This window comes from Vulpes vulpes, chromosome 14 (assembly GCF_048418805.1).
Source record: "Vulpes vulpes isolate BD-2025 chromosome 14, VulVul3, whole genome shotgun sequence".
Classification (NCBI taxonomy): Eukaryota; Metazoa; Chordata; class Mammalia; order Carnivora; family Canidae; genus Vulpes; species Vulpes vulpes.
The window spans coordinates 72,500,171-72,512,209 of NC_132793.1; the positions used below are offsets into that span (position 1 = coordinate 72,500,171).

At 36.9% G+C, this 12,039-nt stretch overlaps 1 long non-coding RNA gene across 1 annotated transcript in view; it reads left to right on the forward strand.

Annotated features, from left to right (window-relative positions):
• Positions 1-565: 565 nt before the first annotated feature.
• Positions 566-12,039, forward strand: part of LOC112915621 (uncharacterized) — a 75,570-nt gene continuing 64,096 nt past the window's right edge. Inside the window, exon 1 of the long non-coding RNA XR_003234120.2 lies at positions 566-782. This is a non-coding gene — a long non-coding RNA (uncharacterized lncRNA). The remainder of the gene's footprint in view (positions 783-12,039) is intronic.

The following is a 12,039-nucleotide window of genomic DNA, read 5'->3' on the forward strand; positions in this document are numbered from 1 at the left end:
GTGAGGCGTCACCTACTTCAGAATGTGGTGCGAAATATAAATTATATCAGCAAGTCAATTATTGTGGACCTTGTAAATTAGGTATCATTAGTGATAGGCAACCCCAAAAGGTTTTTGGGTTAGGGGTAGCACGTGATGGGAACAGTGCTTTGGGAAAGCTTAACTGGCTCTGCATTGTGACCCAGGCAAAAAGGCCACTAGAAACTTCAGTCACTTGCAACACAGATATTTTCGAGTACATAACAAAACATGTGTAGCCTTCTCAATTGAGAAAGTAGCAGGGGCTGGTAGGGAACAGTGTCTCCTGCCTTTGAATGTCCTATAAGCACCCAACTGTCCTTCTGGAGCCAATCAAAGCAACTAGGTTTTATGTTTTCTCCCAGGGATCATTCACATATTTATAAAGACGCAGTAGGAACTATTTCAATTTTGGAGCTACTTCCACTTCAAATCAGAAGGAGGAGTTTAGCTCTGACACGGTGTGGGCCCGCATTCCGTTTCAAACTGCCATGGCAATGTTGGACTGCAAAATGTGTGGAATGTGCAGGAGCAGCCGTGGGCGGTCACCTGGGGCCGCGGGATTTCCAGGTCACCAGAATGTCTCTTGCTTTCTCCCTGGGGTAGTCTGACCCGGGATTTGAAAGGTATTAACCTTTCAGCTATTAAGAACACTTCTCCACTTTCCAGTTTAATCTAAGTGTCTGGGAGATGTTGGGTGGTCTCCAGTGATTCATTTCAAGTCCTCTGGAGTTTGAAGATACAACCGAGGGTGAGAAAGAGAGGTGAGGAGTTTGAGCAGTTACTTTCTACTGAGCAATTGTTTTGTAAAACTCCTTAGTGCTTTTATTAGTCTCTACAGGTCAGCTCCACTGGATTTGTGCAATCTTTTCTTCCCCTTTGACCTTGTCTAAACTTTGGCCTCCATTGGAGCACCTCCTTTACAGGTCCCAGGATATACCACGGACACTCCAGTGACTATGCCTTCACTCATGTGGTGCCCCTTCCTAAAATACCCTTCTTTGCCCTTCTTGATTAAGGACTGCCAAGTCTGCAAAGTACTCCAGTCTGTTCGATTCCAGGAATACTGAATACCTTGGTCTCCAGGAAATAACATGTAGGATTTGACTTTTTGTGCTCAATGCTTAATCCTACCTTGCACTAACTTTTCAACTTAGTCTCTCTAAGCCTCAATTTCTTCGTCTGTACAATATTGATGATAATGATCGGAATTTAGAAAGTTGTTGTGAGATTAAATGATATACCATTAAATATACTGGGTACATGGTGAATGTTTAATAGATGTTAATGTGATGGTAAAGATTCTGCGATTTCTCTGAAGCACATGATTTTCTGATCTTCTCCACATTGATATGCCCTAAATCATGAAGTAGAGGCTAATTAAACGCTATCTTTTATTGTTTACTAATTGTGTCTTATGGTTTTTGGATTTAAAAAAAATTATTTATTTATTAATGAGAGACACAGAGAGAGAGAGAGAGGCAGAGAGACACAGGCAGAGGGAGAAGCAGGTTCCATGCAGGGAGCCCGACGTGGGATTCGATCCTGGGATTCCAGTATCATGCCCCGGGCTGAAGGCAGGCGCTACACTGCTGAGCCACTCGGGCTTCCCTGGTTTTTGGATTGATGCCCTCAAGGAGATTTTAAATTCTTATAATGCATAGTTATTATTTATATATTATAATTCATTCTGAGCGGAGAGTACCTGTTCCATAAATATTTAAATAATCACTTACTGTAAATAATTAATTATTTTTCAAACTAACATTAGTTTTAGAGAAAAGCCCAATTGCCTCTTTGGGATAAAGATTGGGAAGCCCTTTAAGAACAATTATAGGTCAGTGAACAAAAAAGAAATTATAAAATTAAAAAGAAAATTCTTACTTTGATGTAGCCATCAAGGCCCAAAATGCCATTTCCAGAAAGTCTATATTTGGATCCATTACAGCTCTGAAAATCCTAATTTTTCATTTTTTAAAAATTGTGGTGAACATTACCAGTTGTATATAAATCTTCTTGTAAGTAAAATCTCATTTCTAGCCAAGTTCTTTTTTGTTATCGGGTTCTGGACAGATCACTGGCTGAAATCAATCTGTAGATCACTGTAATATCTAGTATTATAGAAATCTTAATGCCATACCACTCCTGGTTGCCTATCCCAAAGCTGAGTGCTTTCCATGAGAAACATCAATTTTGTTTAATATCAGTTTGCATGAAATCTTTTGGTTTACATTTTTAAGAGGCAATATGCACCATTATATGTGTATGAAACATATTTGCACAGGCCTGTTTTACTATACTTGGACTTATCCCAGCCATTAAACTTAAAGTTTAATCTTGTCCATGCCATGTGACATGGTTGCTTGCCAGCAGTGTAAGAATTTCATAGCTGAAGCCAATTTATTTAATACTTAAAACATTTGCACTTTTCTTCCAAGGGCATATCAGAAGGAGTATTGCTGTTTTAGGATCTTAAAATTCAGTTACTATGTCTTTGAAAAATGAATGGGTAGGTATTGGAAGAGGTAGAGGACACTGATGGTTGCCTACATAGGAGTATGTGTTCTCCACTTTTCCTCCCCAAGAAAATCCCAATTTTGTTTTATTCATCACCCTTCTATTATGCAGCCAAGTACCCCAGGGAAAACTGACAGAGTGGCCACAGTTCCACCACTCTCCTGACTCCAACATTGCTATACAAGTGGGCATGCAACCCTATTTTAACCAGCCACAGAAAAAGGAGCATGTTGGAGAATTCAGAATTTATCTCTTTTATGAAAAAGTTCTGAAAGCTACTTTTTTTCCTCATGGCTGTGGTCATTTGTTGTGGGGTTTGTATCTTCTGAAGCCATCCTGCTCCATTCCAAGGATCACATCCTGAGTGGGACAGAGCTGAGAGATCTGTAGGGAAATTCAGTCAGAACCATTGGATAATTCTTCCTCCAAAGTTTACTGTATCACTGAATTTCCAGCTATGTAAGTAAATAATTTCCCTAATGTTTCATCCATTTCCAGTTTTCTGTTACTTGTGACTGAGGGTATGCTAAATGATACATAAATATGCCGAATTTATGGATACAAGTATGTTGTTAAAGTCATTTTGGGGTGTCTTTGAATGAATTCCTTGGAATTACAAGTGAGTTTCTGACCTTTATATTTGCTACTATTGTATTTCAATCCTACATTTTTGGATGATAACAAAATTAAAAGGAGACAAAGAAAAAACAAGACATCAATTATTAATGATGATTATTTAATTAAACATTACCTTAATTTAGTTGTTGGGATACATTCAAGGAAATGGATCCATCCCATAAATAAAAAGGAATCCTCTAACCTTTAAGAATCAATATCAAGGGACACCTGAGTGGTTCAGTGGTAGGGCTTCTGCCTTCAGCCCAGGGCCTGATCCTGGAGACCTGGGATCAGATCCCAGGTTGGGCTCCCTGCGTGGAGCCTGCTTCTCCCTCTGCCTGTGTCTCTGACTCTCTCTCTGTGTCTCTCATGAATGAATAAATAAAATGTTAAAAAAAAATCAATGTCAAATTGGACCACCTGATTTTAGAAATATGTATAAATTCATGTCGGTTGAGGTTTGAAAGCTAACATTGATACCTATCCCTTTTGAATAATGTCATATATTTGCACAAGGCAGGGCTTTCTTACCTCATCTATAACTAGAATGATTAACCATTTGTTGATCAAGAAAGTTCATAATAGAGTTTGGTAAAGCTCCTTAGTAAAATATAAATTTATTTATTATGAAATTGGAAACTTAGAGATAAAAAAATGAGTCACATAGCTATATTAGACATATTGTTTATCCAGTTCAAAGAAAAGCTTCATATACATCTGCATTCAAGGACCTTGCAATAATTTCAAGTTGTCCAAGAGGTAGAATGTAAGTGCCCAGAAGAAAGGTTTCTATGTGTGCCCAGCATTTTTTTTAAAGATTTTATTTATTCATTCATGAGAGACAGAGAGAGAGAGAGAGAGAGGCAGAGACACAGGCTGAGGGAGAAGCAGGCTCCATGAAGGGAGCCCAAGGTGGGACTTGATCCCGGGTCTCCAGTATCACACTCTGGGCTGAAGGCGGTGCTAAACCGCTGGGCCACTGGGGCTGCCCTGTGCCCAGCATTTTATGTGTGATAAAATCTATATTGGTTTTCATTTTCTTCCCTCCAAAAAAATTTGATATACATATTATCAGTTGCTGAGCATTACTGGGAGAAGAGAAATCAGCATAGTGTGAAATGCTAGGAGCAATGATTTATGCAATACTTCTATTGTGGCCAAGAATTTTGCATTTGTTATCTTACGTAAGTTTCATAACAATCTTTGTTTGACAGATGAGGAAACTGAGGCCTAGAGAAACTAACTTGCTGCAGCTCATTGAGCTAGTAATTGGAGGACTGGGGCCTTCAGCCAGGTCTGGATGCCTCTAGAGCCCATGCTCAACGATGATGTCATGCTACCGGAGAGCACTAAATCAGGCTAGGTGTAGTGATGACAGGAATTCAGAGTTCTTGAATTTCAGACTGGCCCACACTCGTCTCACCTGCCTATTCAGACTGAATGTAGCTTCAGAATTAGAGAATTTGGTAGAGTGAACCCACTGCAAATTTGCAGTAGAGTCTATGTGCCTGGACTCTTAATGCAATTCTGCTATTTACTGTCCGTGGAAACTTACATACCCTATATACCTTCTCTGAGGCCTTATTCTATTTCTTTAGCAGGGAAAGAATATACATTTTCACTGCTTATGTCCTAGGTTTTGAGGAGTAAGCCAAACTGTGTGTCCTAGAAGGTATGCATTATCATTATTTTGTGATTTTCTCTTCCCAGCTACTGCTTTTTCACACCTGGTAATATGAAATTTTTATGATGAGAGACATTTATTGTTATTATTGCTGCCGCTACCACTATTGTTGCTAATCCCATATAAAGAGACAGGATTGACTATTCATTAATCAGGGAGAGAGTTAGAAAAAGGAAAAAAAAAGTTCTTCTACGGCTCATGCTTATTTCGGAGCACCTGATAATCTAGTACTGGAATGAGACTTTGGAATTGACATGAAAACTAGAAAACCCTATATTAAAAAAGAAGATATATTTCAGTTTTCTCCTTTGTGAGATGTAGATTTTAAAAGATGCCTTCTCAAAAAGCTGAAAGTAAATCTTACTAATGTAGCATATGCATTGGACAGTTTAATTCTCTTTCAACACTTAAATGAACAAAGGACCTCTTTTTTTTTTTCAACTGCAGAATTCCTTTAAAAGGATAGATTATGGAGAAATTTACATGTAAAACTATTGAAAAAGTAGAAAATGAAACCGTATTTGCACAACCAATTAGAAAAATCCATTAATAAAGGTATCCCATCAAAGTAATTAATTCCAGATTTAATGGGTTCCTCACTACAAAGATATTACAAGTGCAATGTTAGTATTTTTTTTAAATGCTAATGTTTCATTTAGGTAAAGTTTTCTAGAATTGAGTGCAGTTAAAATCTAAGTCCCAAATACCAGCCAGTTAAAGATAAGTTTTTTGGATTTTTATCATGCAAAAAATAACAGGCGATAATAGTAAAAAGCTCTAGTCTAAGCTACAGAAGTTCTAGGTTCTAGTAACTTACTGGCTTCATGAAAGTAACTATGACACATACTACACTTGCAGATTATGATTTTATCATCTGTTACCTGAAAAAATAAGTGTTGGGTTATTATAAATGTAAAACAAAATGGGCTTCGCAGTGCTTAGTAAACTGTAAATACCAGGTATTTAGAATTCTTTTAATCAGCTTCCCGAAAGTTTCTGGGCATATCTCTAATTATTCTTTTCATAATATGAATCACTGTTGAAGTTTTGAGAAAACAGAAACTCTACTTGCTCTTTTATGATGGCATTCTGAATGGGATGTGTACTAATGCTTGTAACATGGCTGCATTAAATGGTTATTTACTCTCTCAGTTTTTGTTTATGAACCCATAACATAAATTATTTGGAAAACTGGTTTTAGAATCAATCTATAAGCAGTTTATACTATTTGGCTGTTGTTATTTAAGGAGAACTGTAAACAAATCATTTTAATGTGAATTTTACTAATGCTAGCTATATCTAAAATTTATACTAATTCTAATATTTCTTTATACATATTCAAAGATAACCATAGTCTTTTTTAAAAAGACTCATTACTTTGATCATTAAAATGTTTTTATTATTTCTTCAAAACCAGAAATAAATTAGTAAAGCTTTTCCCTTTCTCCATTCTGGCAGGGTAATCATGTGAACTGAAATACGAATAAGGAAGCATATCTGGTTCTAATTTCTGAACTCAACTCCAGATGTTGTTTTCAAGGTTGCCCCTTTTTTTTTTAAATTAACTTTCATAAAGCCATCTTAACCCAAAGAGTGAAAAATCACTGTAGACTAACATTTTTAATTTTATATATTACTATTAAATCATTCTTATGAGGGAAGAACGTCTCCAGTAAATGAACCATAATGACAAAAGAGACATTTTCAGTGTAAATATATTATATGAATCTTCCGTGGCCTACAATGGGGTTACAGCCTGGTAAATACACCGTAAATTGAAAATATCATAAGTGAAAAATGCATTTAGTACCCTAACCTGCCAAATATCATGGCTTAGCCCAGCCTACCATTAAATGTGCTTAGAACACTTACATTACCCTACAGTTAGGCAAAATCATCTAACACAAAGTTTATTTTATAATAAAGTGTTGGGTATCTCATGTAATTTATTGAACACCAGAAGTGAAAAAGAAAATAGTTGTATGGGCACAGAATGGTTGTAACTGTATTGTTGTTACCCTCGTGATTGCTAACTAGGAGCCACAGCTCGCTGCCCCTGCCTAGCATCACGAGGGAGTACAGCACCACGTGTTGCTAGCCTGGGAAAAGACCAAAATTCAGAACTCTAAGTATGGTTTCTACTGAATGTCACTTTCACACCATCATAAAGCAAAAGATTGTTAAGTTGAACCATCAGAAGTTGGGGACTGTCTGTTTATGATATTCGTATATTGTCAAGCATAGAATATGGGATAAAAATTTGTGGCAAATGGAAACGCTGTGTTCCTTATGAAGACCCTCCACACTGCAGGGGTGGAGAGAGGGCCCTGGGAAGAGTTTGTATCACAGAAGCCTTGGGAGATACTCAGTTTTGCAGTCTGTCTTTGCTCTGAAACCTTGTGTGGGGGACAGAAGTGAGTCTGCTTTTAAAAGTGTTAACCTCTGAGTATGGGGAACGCCAACCCTTCATGAAATTTAAAAATGTTTTACCTTTTAAACAGTCATTTCCAAGTTGTGACCCAAAGGTCTTTTCCAGGCTTTTTGTAGTTGAAAGGAAATATAATTTTTGACAACTGCAGGGAGGCTGGTTAGCCCAAACAGAATTGCCAAACGTTGAAACCCCTATAGATATTCCCAAAGTAATGGGAAAAACCCATTATATATTCCTGTTACCCTTTCTTTAAAATAAATTTTATAGATATGTGTTTTTATTTATTTATGTTAAAATGACATTTTGTGAGCTATATCTTATTTGAATACAAGGAAAAGGAGATGAAGATGGTGGATAGGGTTATAAACTAAAAATTGATATCCCCTAACTTACCAATTCAACAAACATGTATTGAGAGCTTAATGTATACCAAGCATGGAGCCATGGTGATCCAAGATATATATGTAAAACTAAGAATCTATAAATAAAGAGAAAGAAGCAGGAAATAGCTGCAAAAATATAAGAATTCAGAGAATTGAATAGATTTACATTACTTTTCATTCATTTAGCTGTGTTTGTTGATCACCTATTATATGCTGGGCTTCAGAGATACCAAGGTGAGCAGGACTGGTGCAGACCTTTCTTCTTAGAGCTTACATTTCCAGTTGAACATGTGACAACCCAGATGTTCCACCTGCATATTGAAAACAACTCATTTGAAATTGAACTTATTATCTCTACCCTGAAGTCATCCTCTGGCATCTTGTCTTCTGTTAATGGCACTTCCATTCTTTATGTTCCTGAGACCTCAAACATCAAACTGTCAACTCTTTTCCTTTGCTTCTCATAATGGTTCTGTTGATTTTGCTTTCCAAATACCTTGGCATCTTCTCTTACCTGTCCTCATTCTCATCTTTTAGTACAACTCCTCATTACCTTTCACCTGGCATATTGCAATGTCTCTTATCTGATTTCACTTGTCTTCTTTTTTTCCCTCTCTCATTTATATAAATAGAGCTATTAGATGATTCTTCTAGAGAAGAATACTAATCACATCACCACCTTGTTCAGGAGTTCTAAAAGTCTCCCTAGCCCTGGTCTAATTAAGCAAAATTTCCCTAGTTTGTCATTTATGGCTACAATAAAGGCTCTGATCCCACTAATCATTGAATATAAATTATACTTACGTCCAAATTACAATGGTACTGAGTTATCCTCTACACAGAGTAGTCCTTAAATTTCTGGTTCTGATTATCTAACTTTGTTATGGAATTTTAAAAAAAAAGAGAGAAAGAGAGGAAGAAAAAAGAAAGTTGCTTTCAGCTTGTGTATTGGATTTTTCTGAAGATTGTTGCAATCCATTACATTCTAATAACAATGGCACAGGCCTTTTTTTTTTGCCTCTGTGTTTTGTTTTTTTGTTTTTGGTCTATTTTTCATTCTTTTTTTTCTTTTCATTTTGTTTCAATTTTTAATTAAATTTTAGTTAGTTACATATGGTATAATAATGGTTTCAGGAGTAGAATTTAGTATTTCATCACTTACATATGCTTTATCTCCTTAACACCCATCACCAGTTTAATCCATGTCCCCACCCACCTCCCCTCCAGCAACCCTCAGTTTGTTCTATGCTTAAGAGCCTGTTAAATGGTTTGTCTTTCTCTCTTTTCCCCCTCTATATTCATCCATTTCATTTCTTAAGTTACACATGAGTGAAATCATATGGCATTTGTCTTTTTCTGACTGACTTATTTTGCTTAGCATAATACACTCTAGCTCTAAACACATCATTGCAAATGGCAAGATTTCATTCTTTTTAATGGCTGAGTAATATGCCAGTGTGTGTGTGTGTGTGTGTGTGTGTGTGTGTGTGTACACACACCACCTTTTCTTTATCTATTTATCAGTTGATGGACATTTGGGTTCTTTTCATAATTTGGCTATTGTTCATAATGCTGCTGTAAACATCAGGGTGCATGTGCCCCTTCAAATCTGTATTTTGGTATCCTTTGGATAAATACCTAATAGTGCAATTGCTGGGTCATAGGTGGTTCAATTTGTAACTTTGTGAGGAAACTCCTTACTGTTTTCCAGAGTGGCTGCACCAGTTTCCATTCCCACCAATAGTGTAAGAGGGTCCCCCTTTCTCTGCATGCTTGCCACCATGTGTGGTTTCCTGTCTTCTTAATCTTAGCCATTCTGACAAGTGTGAGGTGGTCTCTCATCATAGTTTTGATTTGTATTTCTTTGGAGATGAGTGATATTGAGCATCTTTTCATTTTTCATTCTTGACTGTTAGAACCAAAAAAATGGAGCTGACAAGGCAGGTCCCTCCTACACAGGTGGTGAGAAGGAAGAAATGGTAGAGAATTGTCAGAGCCAATAAGTGGATGGGGAGGCCTGGCAACAGTCATATATTGTGAATGGGTGCCAATCATACCCATTTGCCAGTGGTAGTCAACACTTGGCATCTTCCAGCTTCTCCCTTTTTGGTTTCCACTTGTCAATGCCCAGCACATAAAAAGCTCATTGCAGGAGCAAACTGCTGTTCCATCATGAGAATGTCAATACTTCCGCCAAGAGCGGGATCCTAAAGTTGACTTCTGTACCTCACCCTTCAGATGAATGGGACCATTGGCTCTTCACCAGATATACTCTGATTTCTTGTCTTCATATCTTCCTTCTCTCTTTCTGAAAGGATACCTCCTCATTTCTGCCTACGCAGTCCCATCATTCAAGTTCTGTAACTCATGCCAGCTACTCTATGATGCTTTTTCAGTTTTTTAAAAATCATTGTCTATGCCAAAGAAGCATTCCTGGTCACCTTGAATAATATGCCTAATTTGAGACTGATTTTCCCATATAAATAAAAAAGGGTGACAAATACCTATTTTTCAGTTAAAGTAGGACTGTCATGTAGTATAGCATAAAGACTATTTTTACTTCACCTTTACACATTTAAGATACATAATTCGTGGCAAGTTTTAAACCTTTTGAGAGAGGTACATTATTTTGAAACCTGTGCATAAAAGGTCACTTGAAATACTTCTATTTATCCATAGCCAACTCAGCTATGAGAAGAATATCCAGAATTATATGCATAAGATAGAAGTTTGTGATATAAAAACATTCAGTAGAAAAGGTTAATACAAACTTTTCCTCTAAGGCAAACAGCAATGAATATTGTCTCTCAAGAGACAGTTTTCCATGTATGAGGCTATTATGCTTGAGAACCTCACTATGCTACATCCAGAAAGGTCTGGAAAAACCTTTGTAATGTAATATATATCCATTTGGAGTCCTTTTTGTTTTTGAAGTATTAGTAAAACTTGACCCAAATCTCCTAAAATTTACAGCGTACTTTCTCTTCTTTCTGTTTGTTTCACCTGTCTATGAAAGCCTACAGTCCTTATCAATTATTTTATTTAAATTCAATTAATCAATTTACAGTGTATTATAGTTTCAAAGGTAGAGTTCAGTGATTCATCAGTTGTATATAACACCCAGCGCTCATTACAACATGTGCCCTCCTTAATGCCCATCACCCAGTTCCCCCATCCCTCCATATCCCTCCCCTCCAGCAACCCTCAGTTTGTTTCCTAGGATTAAGAGCCTCTTATGATTTGTCTCCCTCTCTGATTTCATCTTGTTTTCTTTTCCCCTCCCTTCTCCTATGCTTCTCTGTTTTCTTTCTTAAATTCCACATATGAGTTAAATCATATGATAATTATCCTTCTCTGACTGACTTATTTTGCTTAGCACAATATCCTCAAATTCTATCCATGTCATTGCAAATGGCAAGTAATATTCCATTATCTATATCTATCTATCTATCTATCTATCTATCTATCTATCTACCATCAATCATCTATCTATCACATCTTCTTTATCCATTTATCTATCAACGGACATCTGGGCTCCTTCCATAGTTTGGCTATTCTGGATATTGTTGCTATAAATATTGGGGTGTAGTTACCCCTTTGGATCACCACATTTGTGTCTTTGGGGTAAATACCTACATTGCAATTGCTGGGTCTAGGGTAGCTCTATTTTTACCTTTTTGAGGAAGTTCCCTACTGTTTTCCAGAGTGGCTGCATCAGTTTGCATTCCCAACAGTATAAGAGGGTCCCCCTTCTCTGCATCCTTGTCAACATATGTGGTTTCCTATCTTGTTAATTTTAGCCATTCTTACCAGTGTGAGATGGTATCTCTTTGTGGTTTTGATTGCAGTTCCCTGCTGCTGAGTGATGACAAGCATATTTCATGCATCTGTTGGCCATTTGTCTTCTTTGGAGAAATGTCTGTTCATGTCTTCTGCCCATTTCTTGACTGGATTATTTGTTTTTTGGGTGAAAAGTTTGATAAATTCTTTATAGATTTTGGATACTAGCCCCTTATCTGATAAGACATTTGCAAATATCTTCTCCCATTCTGTAGATTGTCTTTTGGTTTTATCAACTGTTTCCTTTGCCGTCCAAAAGCTTTTTATCTTGATGAAATCTCAATAGTTCATTTTTGCCTTTGTTTCCCTTGCCTTTGGATATGTGTCTAGCAAGAATTTGTTGTGGCTGAAGTAACAGAGGTTATTGCCTGTGTTCTTCTCTATGATTGTGATGGATTCCTGCCTCACATTTAGGTCTTTCATCTATTTTGAGTTGATTTTTGCGTATGGTGTGAAGAAATAGTTGTTTCATTCTTCTTCATGTGGCTGTCCAATTTTTCCAACACCATTTGTTGAAGAGACTGTCTTTTTTCTATTGGATATTCTTT